The following is a 12,351-nucleotide window of genomic DNA, read 5'->3' as shown; positions in this document are numbered from 1 at the left end:
GTATAGTAGCAGATGGCTCATTAGCTTCTGTCCCAACCAGGAGACATGAACTCCAGAATCCCATTTACTTCTATTTGAAACCTCAGGTATTCTTTGAATAACCTCATCTCAAGACCCAAGGCTTGCTATTTGTAAGAAACTACTGACTTGAAAAGGTAAGAGAAAGAGACCAGAAAGGAGAACTGAGAACTCAAGTAGTAGGTAAATATTGGTAGCATCTCAGTAACCTTAATATAATGACAACAGATTCCACTATTCACACTTAGCAAATAAAATTCCCACCTTCACTGTCACTTCCATATGATCCTTATATAGGAACAAAAAGCGCGCAAGTTCTTCAGGTAGTTGGTGATTTTGTAAGGATGGGGTAAGAAGGTTCCTATGAGTAATGCTAGAACTAAACCCATTTTTCTGGATCACAAAAGAAAGAACTTCTACAATGAGAAGAGCTAAAAAAGAGTCATTAATGAAACCATAATGTGCTCTTTGTCACCCTTAATGAAATATCTGATAGGAACAGGTGTCTTTAGTTCTTTCTTCTTCCTGTTTTATATTCTCTGTCAAACTGAATGCAATTTTTTTTTTTTTTTTTTTTTCTTTTTTTTTTAATTAGGCAAGATTCTGTCCTATATGGAGGAAAGAGTAAATAGCACAGATGATAGCAATGACACTAATCACCTACTTAAACTAGGTGTGTCACAATCCTTGTTACTTAACTTGTGGTTGCAAGCTTGAAAGCTTGTGACTGCAGGTTCTTCAAGGTAAGAAATATATTTTGCTATTTATTTATGCAGTAGAGGTATTTATGATATAATGGGTCCCAACTTCTTTTGGCACCTCTAATTGCTATTGTAATACAAACCTTAATTCTAATAATGATCTTCTGGGACAGAAGCCAAAGGATTTCTTTGTGTGTGTCTGCACGTGCCCAAGTATACTTGTCCCTAATTCTAATTGTGGTCTTTGAACTCATTTGTAATGAGGTGCAGCTGAAAGTCAGAATAGCAAGAGTATTAATAATAATACCAGTAGAAGGCCATAGCATGGTAGGATAGAGAGTGTATAGAGGGCTGTATAGGTTTAGATCTCTATTATGATAATGAAGCCTGGGTGCCAAGAGCTATGATTTTTACTCATATACCAACTTTCAGCCAAGTCAGAGTTCTAGGGAAAATGAGCTATTGCTGGAAATTCCAAGTATTTTATGTATAAGACCATATGTAATGTATTTTTTGTTGTTGTTCATTTTTTTTTTTTTTTGTTAAAGGAGAAATTAGAATCTTTGTTCCATTGTGGAAATCTTTAGGGAAAATGAAACTAGGGCAGTGCAGGTAAGAAGTCTGGGAATGCACACCATTTGACAATATGGGCATCCAGGAACAGTACACGTGATTTATATTTTTAATATAAGTGTTATTCATGTTCATTTTTGTTCCTTAGAAAATTACACCTCAGTCTAAGTTAAGGCCATCTCAATTTTAAGGTACTACAGCAGATATATAGAAACCATAGTTCTGGCAGGATTGCTAGAGGAACATGCTCATCTTCTGTTGCTTACTCCATCTGTTCAAACAGAAGTGAGAGAGCTGTCAGTGCACTGACCTGCACACACTGCCTGCAGGTGGCTGTGGAGTAACGATAAACAGCTCTGGTTTGTATCTTTTCCTTGAGCTTACCAGTATTTTGTAGATAAAATCATGGTGCTGCTATCGTGGCAAAAGATGGAAGAGAAATCATTTTGCTATGTCTTCTTTTATGTCAAAATTCAGGTCCAGTTTAGCATTTTTTAGTTATCAGAAGACTATGTGGAACTGCTGAACTCTCTACAGTGGTATAAACTCTGTATGTCTGTTGATAAATGAAGATGTTAATAATTTTCTGATCCTGATAACAAATGGACCAGCCTCAGTTACAATACATAGTGTTGGATCTCATCTAAACCTTGAAAAGTGTCCTTCCAGGGCTGAAAATTAATCATACATATATTCTGTTGGCCGGCCCCCCCCCCCCCCCCATCCTGCCAGTATAAAGAACCTGCGTTAACCGGGGAATTATGCTGGGTTCTCATAAGAATGATGTTTTCATACATGAAGTGAAGGTTATGCATTGCTTGCTCCAGGGTAGATGTCAGAGATGCAAACTGGGGATAATGCTGAAAGACTGAGGCCGACAGGAACAAAACCTGGTTCCATGGTATCTATGCTATCTGTTAGAATTGATCCCCATATGGGCTATCCCTCTAGCCAGGCTTAGGCACCACTTCCCAGAAAACTGGCATAAGTCAAAGCAGCCTGGGAGCATGCTAGTAATTAAACAATGTGGATGATCACCAGGCCAGTGCTCAAGCTTGTTTCTTGTCCTTGTTTTATTTAGCAGTAAGGAAAGATGAAATATCCACACACCCTAGGATTAGGTTGCTAGGGGAACAGCAAACATTGGGCTTAATTGACTGGGACACTTGACAGCACATTGTTTTGATGTTATTAGGCAGTACTATTTTTCACTAAATCTAGGGGTCAGTCTTTGTATGTGGGGGTGGGTTAATACGAAGAGCTTGGAGGGCACATTGAAGCCATAAATATCCAGGTTTTTGGCTAAGTATGAGCAGACTTCCCTTTCAGTCGTTTGCTCAGATAAATGCCTTGCTCTTCTCAAGCAAGGTCACCTTATCTCTTTTACTCCCTTGATTCAGGAGCCAGCCTGTCTTTGGTGAAGCTTTACTGCTGTTTCTGTTAACTCTTTCAAATGGTAAAGCTTTTTTTTTTTTTTTTTTTTTAATTTTATTAAAAAAAAAAAAGGCAGTCAGGAGGGGAGAAAAGAGAAAACCTTGGCTTGCTGCCATACTCTGTGTTTATGGAGGCTAATATGATATAGAGCCTGGGAACTGTGGGACAAAGAGCTGTGATCTTGTACTTGTCAAGTCTTGTCCTTGGTGTTCTGTGCTGACCCTGCAGAATTACCAGTGTGGTCTCTTTTCAGTTTCTCAACATGTGAGGTACTTCTGCACCCCATGTGGTCTTTTTTTGTCCTTCTTTCCCCTATCAAAGTCCTAAGGGGTAACTGAGTGCAAGAGCATAAAAGGATTCTGACCTCAACTGATGCTTAAAATGTGTGCACATGCAGAAATTGCGTACATGCCTTTCTGCCTACATGAGTCAAGTTGGCCCATCCTTCCTGACTCTGCCCATATTTTCAGCATTCCTGTCTAAGTAAATTTAATTTTAAAATCTCTTTTAACTGAGATCATACTTCTATGTGATTATCAGTTTCTGATTCTATCCATACCTAACCTTTTATCCTGGTTTGGGGCAGAGGGAGTGGTTCAAATGGTTAATATGGCCCAAGCACTTTTTCCTCATTCACATCCCTTCAAAGCCTATGTATCTGTCATCCAAATGTATTTCAAAAGTAGAATAAATTTAGTAATTTATTATTTTTTTTTGGAAGCAAACTCTCCCAACAGTTTAAATTTAAACCAAAGATGTTTGCCCAATGCACAAAAACATATATTTTTATTTTGTTATAGCTGTATTTCTGTATTTGAGTGGTATGAGCAATTTCAATGGAAGTACCTCTTCTTAGGAGGTGAATGAGACACATTTAACAGATGGATGGGGAAGAATATGATTGCTCATGCTTCTTAAGCTTCACAATAGAAGGATGGGAACATTTGGTATGTATGCCCTTCTATGCCCATGTACTAGCAATGCAGCATGGGAATGCTGACAAAATATATCTTTTTCTCCTGGTTTTAATGAACTTTAACCTACCTGGCACATTCTAAAGTACAGGAAGGAACCTTATACTAAAGAATGGCAGAGGGAGAAGTCAACAAGTAAAGCTTGATCCTCCCTCTGGATGCATCTGTAACAAAATTTCAAAACCTTTAACAAGACCTACAATTTAGCTGCAGGATTTAATACTGGAAGATTGACGTGTTTACTGTAATGGCAGTAAATTGACTATCCAGAAAGAGCTGTATATCTTTGCAGCACAGAAAGTGTCTGTGTCTGAGGGAGATGGAGGCAAGTTATATCTAAAGGCAGATAATCAAGCTAAAATGATTACACTAGAACCATAAGAAATAATTAGAGAAATAGATTGGGAAGAAAGAGAGAAGGAAATACAGACACTACTTTAGGCCTTGCCACTTTTGTTTATATTGACCTGAAATTGCAGTCTAATTTTAGAAAATAACGTTGTCTTGAGCTAGGAGAAGACTCCAAGAGAATGACTTTTCTTCGCTACAGGCTTTTACCAAGTGCTTTACAAATTGCTTTTAATTTGAACTAGAAAATTCTGACAATTCAAGGGGTAAGAATTCACACATCACTGAGTTTCTTTTCCATATTTATCTGTATGCATCATGCCAGATGAGACAGTTACTGATTTTTACATGTGGTTATTGGCAATTCTTGTACAGATTTGTACATACATTACAGATAGTGGCATTAGGGGGAAAACCAGACTGGGGGGAGAAAGGGGAGAGACACTTCTGCTCCTCTTGTCCCTCTTTCCCCCCAGTTATGTGCATTACAGAAGTCTAGAGGAAGAGAATGGTGTATGAAACTTATGTTACTCAGTGCTCTTCTAAGGCATCTGCTATGTACATTCCTTGCTGTGTGATATTTTCAAAGCTGCTATGAAGAAAGCTGCTTGCCAAAGGGAGAATACCAGAAAGTGAAATATTTCTGCCTCTTGTGCAATCCCAAAGAAGTGACCTTGGACAGGAATTGGAATGAACTTTCTGTGGGCAGCACGTGTGTGGCATTACCAAACCACTCCAAACACAGAAGTTATTCCTTATCGACTGGGGTCAGCTCTTCTTTCATTTCAAATTTGTCTTCTTTTCTCACTTGCACAGTACTTTTAATTGTTTGGTAATTGTGTCTTTGGGCATCAGTCTTTCTGCATTTCTCTGGTCCACACTCTTCTCCCTCTACAGCTTCCTCTGAGATTTTATTTATTTATTTTTAACTTCTCCAGGTACTATTCAGTGCCTTTAGCAGCCATGTTATAATTAATGTAACTTTACAAGCTTTATAGAAGAAGAATCCTCTTCTGCTCTTCAGATTAAGTTCTGTATTGTAGAAGCAGAATTCTATCATGCAATTTTCAGTCTCTAATGATGAAGAAAGTGTTCTTTTTTTTTTTTTTTTTTTTTTTTCCTGCAGAACCTATAGAACCTTCACCTTCTTGCTCCTGTCCTCCCTGTCCTTTTTACACAGTAAGGCAATGAAGGAATTAGAGGATCTATTGAAAAGGTACACAATCAAAGAAAAGTAATTTCATTCTGTCTTATATCCATCAATTACTTTGTCACATTTCTGCAAGAATATTTCAGCAAAACCAAAATGATGGGACTGTAATAGTAACCATCACCCTATTTGATAATAGGCTTCCCATAGACTCAACTGGCAGTTTGACAGTCCTCTACCATAGTTACTACACCCTGCTGATAAAACTGCTGTTACCACAAATTGATCTTGACAAAAACAAATTCCTCTCTGTTCTGAATTTCAGATTTGACCTTGGTGGGTTTACAAGCTTAACCACCATACTGGATACAGAATATGTAGCAATAAAACCTTAAATAATAATAATGATTAAAAAAAAAAAAAAACTCTTACTGTCTGTTTACTCTCTCTACTGCATGACAAACTGTTTTGTGGTATGGCTAAAAATCAAATTTTTTTTTATTTTATTTTTTTCTCTAAAGCACACAAATATTACCCGTTACTGTTTATAAGAGGGATTTGCCTGGGCACAGAATCTCTGTCATTAGCTAATTTGTGACTGACATATCTTAGCCCCTATCAATAGTAGTATGAGAAACTGTCCCTTTACTTGCATCATCTTCCAAGGTTTGGAATGATGAGGGGGGAAAACAGAGGAAAAAGGTAATAGATAAGTCAGTCTCACTATAAAATCCTGCCAAAACAGAGATTAATATACTGTAAACACTATGTAAATATACCGCATCAATGCAATTGTGAGCACAGAGATGCACTGGGATAATTATATGAACACCAACAGTTTTGATAAACTTTTCAGCATATCTGTAAGTTTTACTCAAATTTTGGGCTTGAGGAGAAAGACAGTGGAAATTATCTCCAGAAAACCTCATTTGGTGGCAACAACCTATTTCTTGGAATTAGCTATTATTAAGTATGTAGATTCAATGTAGTATTGCAGAGAGGAACAAGCAACTGGAAAAACGACTCCCCTGCTATCTAAATTGTGTGGCAACAGTTATTCAATGTGCAGGGATAAGTGTGGAGAGGTCCACACCTTTGACCCTTTCTGAAACTCCCACAATTCTAAAGCTAGGTCTGAAGAACACAGTACTTCCTCCTGTGGGCTCAGACCAGCAGGGTCTATTATCTGATTTTAGGACTTGATACTGAGAAGTAGGAAATATTAGCTTGAATTCCTCAAAAGACAGAATTAAGCATGGGCCTCCCACATTGTGATTAATCTTCTAACGCCTTTTTTTTTTTTTTTCTTGAATTCTGAGAACACCTTGAGTATTACAGAAGGAAGGGCATATACCTCCCTCTATTTTGTGAGATCCTGACTGCTAAATATTACTTGTGGTGGTTTTACTGTGCCAGGCAGCTGAACACCACAACTGCTCTCTCACTCCCCCTCTTCAGATGAGGAGGGGAAGAAGTAAAGGAAAGAACAACTCATGGGTTGAGATAAGGATAATTTAATAATATATATTTTTTTCTCTTTAAGGAAATATTATTAACTAAACAACTCAACTAAATGGAAAAAAGGGGAAGGGGAAGAGGGAGGGGGAAAGGGAATAGCAAAACAAAACAAGTAAAGGCTATGTGGAAGTGCAGAGGAAAGAAATTACTCTCTACTTCCCACAAATGAGCGATGCTTGATCACGTCCTTGAAGCAGGGCCTCAACACACGTAGCCGGTGTTCAGGAGGAGGACAGATGTTTTCGCAACGAGAACCTACCCATCCCCTCTTCTTCCTTTTTCCACCTTTTATTGCTGAGTGTGACATCATATGGTATGGAATATCTCTTTGGGTGGTTTAGGTCAGCTGCCCTGGTGATGTTTCTCTCTCACTTTTTTGCCCACCCCCTAGGAGGGTTAGAGAGAGTCCTGATGCTGTGCCAGCACTGCTCAGAAGCAGAGAAAACACTGGTGTGATACCACTGCTGTTCTAGCTACAAGTGCAGAGCACAGCACTGTATGGGCTGCTGCAGGGAAAGTTAACATCCCAGCCAGACCCAGTACAGTACTGAAAAACAGATTGCCTCTCTTAGAACTCACCATTGGGTTTAAGTACCAGTGAGGTGTTGATCTGCAGAGCTTCAAGTCTGGAAAAACTGAAAAAGCAACAAGTTAAGACATCCTCAACTTTCTGTGACAGCTGAGAAGTCTTCAACATTACACTTCTGGATATAGGCACTTAGGTTTTCTGGTATGCAAAATTCTATAACAGAATTAAATTTATTTCCTAATTCAGTCCTGATGCCAGGGCTGTGTTTACCTGCATATCTGGGATTTTTAGTTCACCTAAAATGCCTACTGAAGAGCCCTCAGTTTCCAGGCAGCAGAGCAATCAGAGAGCTGGAAGGTAGAGGCAGTGCCCGCTGGTAAGTGCAAGAATGGTGTTGTGGTTGCTGTTTTTTTGTTTGTGTTGTTGTTTAATCCTGTGAGAAGAAATAATGGGAAGGAGGCTGCAGTTTCCAGCTAGAGACAGAAACTGGATGGACTATAGAAAACAGAAGAGAATACGAATATTAACACAGGCAGAATACAGAAGAAAAACAAAACTCTGATGGGAAGGTATCTGGGAGATGATAAGAAGTGTAGATTAACATGAGAGAAGTGGACAGGGAGAGTGTATATTCTCAGTGGAGTTTCAGGTGACTCAGTGGACCTATAGGTGACACAGGCAGGATAAAAAGAAGGGAGACCCACATTTCTAGTGAACAGAAAAGAAAAGGGGCAATGCCTGGAAGAAGTCCCTTGAACATGGGGGACATTTCAAAAGAGATGCTAGTCCAGGAAGAGCCTCTCGAAGTGCTCAGGGATTGCTTCCATGTTGACTGAGCATGTGTCATTTCCCTTTGTACTGTTGGAAACCTTCCAAGCTCAGATTCATGATGTCAAAAGGAAAATCCCTTATTTACTTTGCAATAATGATATCCTCTCCAACTTTCAGTGACGAGTATTAATGAACAATTCTGCAGGATCTGAGCTGTAGCAATATGATGGCATTCTTAACTATAGACTTGCTGCTTTTGTTCAAGTCCTGTCTGTTAGAGCTCTGTTTTGTCAGTTATTAAGGTGTGCTGTCCAGTGTATATATTACATAGGTAACTGCAGAAAGCAAAATGCTTAGTGGGGGACACGTGGGGAGCCAAGCTCATTGTGGGTGGGTTTGTGTGTAAGAACATCTGTTGAGTTCTGAGGGCTAGTCTGCAACATTTATTTGTTGATTTATAGCTCAGGTGCTTAGGGCTCTTAAGCAGCTTTTTAATGTTTGTTCCAATTGAAGGGGGGAGGGGAAAAAAAAAAAGAAATAAAAGAACCCCAGGTAATTATAGTAATTCTGTTGAATGCAGAAATAAAGATGTTTGATTACAATGTTGAGATTAAAATCATTATGGCTGGATATATAAAGGCAAAGTCAGAATCTTGACTTAGTGTCCACATTAATCTGTTACTTATCTGTTGCTCAGTCTGAGAATAAATGTGTGAGGGTACATGACTGCCATTTTGTCACAATTTTAAGAAGAATGACATAATAAGAACTTTAAAAATACCACAGATTTTTAGATCCAACAGTATTACTTGAGAAGATCAGTGTCACAGTCGGTTTAGGTTTCCTTTCTGACAATGGCTTATGTCACAGGATAAAGTATTTGTCATTTGCTATGGGAAAGCCAAAAATAGAATTTTGCTAAGACTCAGGTCAGAAAAAGACTTTTATTCTTTAGCTGTCCTGAGACTGTTCCTTCCTTTTTTCTCCTCCCTTGTGAGGGTTGAAATCATGGGTTATATTCCTAAAAATATTAATGGACCAGCAGAATTATCTGGTATAGTGGTGTTTTTTTTTTTGTTTGTTTTGTTTTTAGAATGTTTACTTATACCTATTTGCGTAAGAGTATGAAGGAGGAGATTATATTATTATACATGTATTTAGTTTAGGCATGTTTGTGATGCTCTTCATATTAGTATACATCTAATTCCATAAATCACCCACTACCTCAAAAAAGTGGTTTCATCATTCACTCTTGCTTTCAACTAGTTTCTTGCAGATAAAAGTTCTTTTAGTTCATTCCTTCTGTATCAGGGATCTTTTTGTGCAAATGCTTTGTTTAAACAGATGCTAAATAAGATTACAAGCATATTGTATGTCTACAAACCAGTCCTGCCAGGTCATAAACACTGATCATTCCCACTAAAGTGAGAGGATACCTGAGGAAACTTTGAAGACACCCATCAGATCCTCAAGAGCTTACCCATGTCCTTGGGCATCCTTTGCAACCTCCACTCATACAGATAAATTTCACTGAGGTTACGCTAATAACGTACTTAAGGCTATAGCTTGAGCTGTGGTGTTCTCCTTTTTATCAGTGTTGGTGCAGTTTTCTTTGATGTGTGCTTTTGCATTGCCTTCCATCTCAAAATCTCAGAAAGCTTTTCAAATGTTAATGAATTCTACCCATTCTACCCTAGAGAAACTGAGGTGATGAGAAATTACAGGAGATACTTAGGTTCACAAATACAACCTACAACTAAGCTGAGAACAACCCACTGAGATTACTTATTCACATACTGTACAGGTCATACAGGTATCTGTTGATAGAATGTCCTTTGCCATCAAAATGCTTCCCTAGTGAGCAGAGATGTCTGGTGCTGATGGGAGGGGAAATTTTGTGCTCCTGGTGCTTTCATGGAACATGGAGCCCATAATTACTGTGGAGAGGGGTTGGTAATCTTTCAAGAATGATCAGCCAGACCATGGTTTTCATTCTCAAATTAGTGGTTCAGTATGATAACTGAAATCCAGCAGGAGCTGTAAGGGGATGATCTTCACAGAAGCAGTTTCCAAAGACTTTTGAAATTTAGGAAAGCTGGGAGTACTTGCCTCACATAGACATTGGTTTGGGAGTACCTTGTCTTCCAGGGCCCAGATCTGCTCAAAAAACTGTTCAAGCACTGGTGCCCACTCTTTAAATATCCAGCACTGGTATGGATAGCTTGAAAAGAGACCTCCAGCTATGGAAGTAGTGGGTGCTCATTTGGTCCCGGGGGGGGGGGGGGGGGGAAGGAATGCATTCATCATGCTTCATCTGGATGTTTTCAGGAAAAGAGAAGTAAATAACATGCTTGTTTGGTTAAATGTTCTGAAATAAAAATATCTACTGCAATAGCCTCTTGTTGTATTTGAGTTTAAATGTTGTCCTGTAGATGTATAATGCCTGAAAAGTGCTTACGTTGTAAAATAGGTGATGAATGAATATGGAGCAGTTGGTTTATGTAGATTTCTATGTGGGAGAAAATAATTTTAAATTACAGTTTCACTTAGTTGAATCATTGGTGTTAGTTGCTTTCACATACATCAGAAAGAATTGGACAGTTCTTTTATCACTGGATTTAGGTTGAAGTGGCAAAACCAAAGAAATGTAAATTATTTTCATGTGACTATCTGGCTTAACTTCAATGGGCATTAAAGAGTTACTTTAAGTTCACAGCACAGATTTTCAAGTGGCTATTCAGTTCTTTAAAAAATATCTGTTTGTAAAACTAACTTCTGGATGAAAGGAAAGCAGAGTGTGACTGCATGTTTTGTGAACAAATAGATCTACAAAATTTATTCATGCAATTCCAATAAACTGAACATTAACATTTATATACATTTCCTTAGGAGCAATTCATAAAAATTGAAAGTTTTGGGAAGTTATTGCAAAATATTTGGTTAGAATTATTATTTATGTATCTTACTTCACATCATTTTAGAACATTGTGATGAAACACCATACCACAGAACATAACAAACTCATTTTTTTTCTCCTCCAGGATGGGGAATAAAAAGCTGTAGTAAATAAGACAAATGCAATCTTTAAGAATAATAAAAATGAATATTGGTACTAACATTGGAATATCTTAAACTGATTATTTGTACTTTAGAATGGGCATAAATGAAGTACAGTAGTACAGTTTCAAGTTTTAAAGTGTCCATTGATTTTTAACTACCTCTATTTCAAGGTATTAAACTTGAGTCACCTTTTAGGAAACCTGACAATGAAGGCAAGCCAAATCACTCTACTTTCTTTTACTATATGTAATTTGCCACAGCATCTTAGGATTGCAATGTGACTTGGGAATGACTGAGTACCAATGATTCAAAAACAATCAGGATCTCAAAGAACTAAAGAATTAGATAGTACTTAATTTGGTTATGTCCAGTACTAATGCAAATGTGAAATGGAAAAAGTCACATGTGACACACTTCAAAATTTTTGAAACTAGGAAAATCTTATGTATTGACATCTGTGAAATGCAAATTCACTAGCTCTTAGAAACAAACAAAAAATATTTGGGGAGGTCAATATGTTACAGTAACTGTTTAACATGCTGCAAAATGATAGTTTTATAAATGAGAAAAAATATTTCCATTGTTCTGTTGTTTGAGACATATTTGACAATATTTTATAGTGCACACATATTATGCAATCAATCCATGTATTTTAGTACCATGAAGTGTGGCCAGTTTAACAATATTTTAAAGTATGAGAAAATATTTGGAGCCCAGATCTTTGATTTGCCTTGAATATTAGATTTTGAAAGATGAAAGATATTTGCAAGCAAAGTTGTTAGGGAAGAATACTCTTTGAGTGCTTTTATTATAGGTTAGCTTTGAAACGACCGGAATTCTATATGCATGAGGACTACAAGAGTCTTTTTTTTTTCTTTTTTCTTTTTCAGTAGTGCTATAGCACTCCTGAAACAGTAACTCAGAGGTGAATGTCTTATTTACGTAAAGGCTAAATTTTGCCAACTTTTTAATTAGAGTCCCTTTCCACAAACAAATGATCAAAGGAAAATGTCTTTCAGCAGAAACTCAGAATTCCAGGTTCATCCTATGAGGAGAAAATATATGAAAAAGAACTGGTCCCATCTCCAATATAGTTCTTCAGTCAATTATCTGGAGTTTTGCATCTATATGTGTTATTAAACAGATCCTTTGAACTCTAGGTCACAATATGAGAAGACTCTAGATTTTTATCACTTTAAATATGGTGCAAGCAGCTGAGCCTGTTAGGGAAGACTAGCAGTGAAAGAGATAAATATCTGAAGAAAACTCCTGGCA

At 37.6% G+C, this 12,351-nt stretch overlaps 1 long non-coding RNA gene across 1 annotated transcript; it reads left to right on the top strand.

Moving 5' to 3' along the window:
• Window positions 1-730: 730 nt before the first annotated feature.
• Window positions 731-10,248, top strand: LOC118179099. Its single transcript, XR_004756368.1, has 3 exons — window positions 731-761; window positions 7,492-7,621; window positions 9,821-10,248. It is a non-coding gene; the product is annotated as an uncharacterized LOC118179099 (long non-coding RNA).
• The last annotated feature ends 2,103 nt before the right edge of the window (window positions 10,249-12,351 follow it).

The sequence above is a fragment of the Oxyura jamaicensis genome, chromosome 1, assembly GCF_011077185.1.
Source record: "Oxyura jamaicensis isolate SHBP4307 breed ruddy duck chromosome 1, BPBGC_Ojam_1.0, whole genome shotgun sequence".
NCBI lineage: Eukaryota > Metazoa > Chordata > Aves > Anseriformes > Anatidae > Oxyura > Oxyura jamaicensis.
This window is presented reverse-complemented; position numbering and strand designations above follow the sequence as displayed.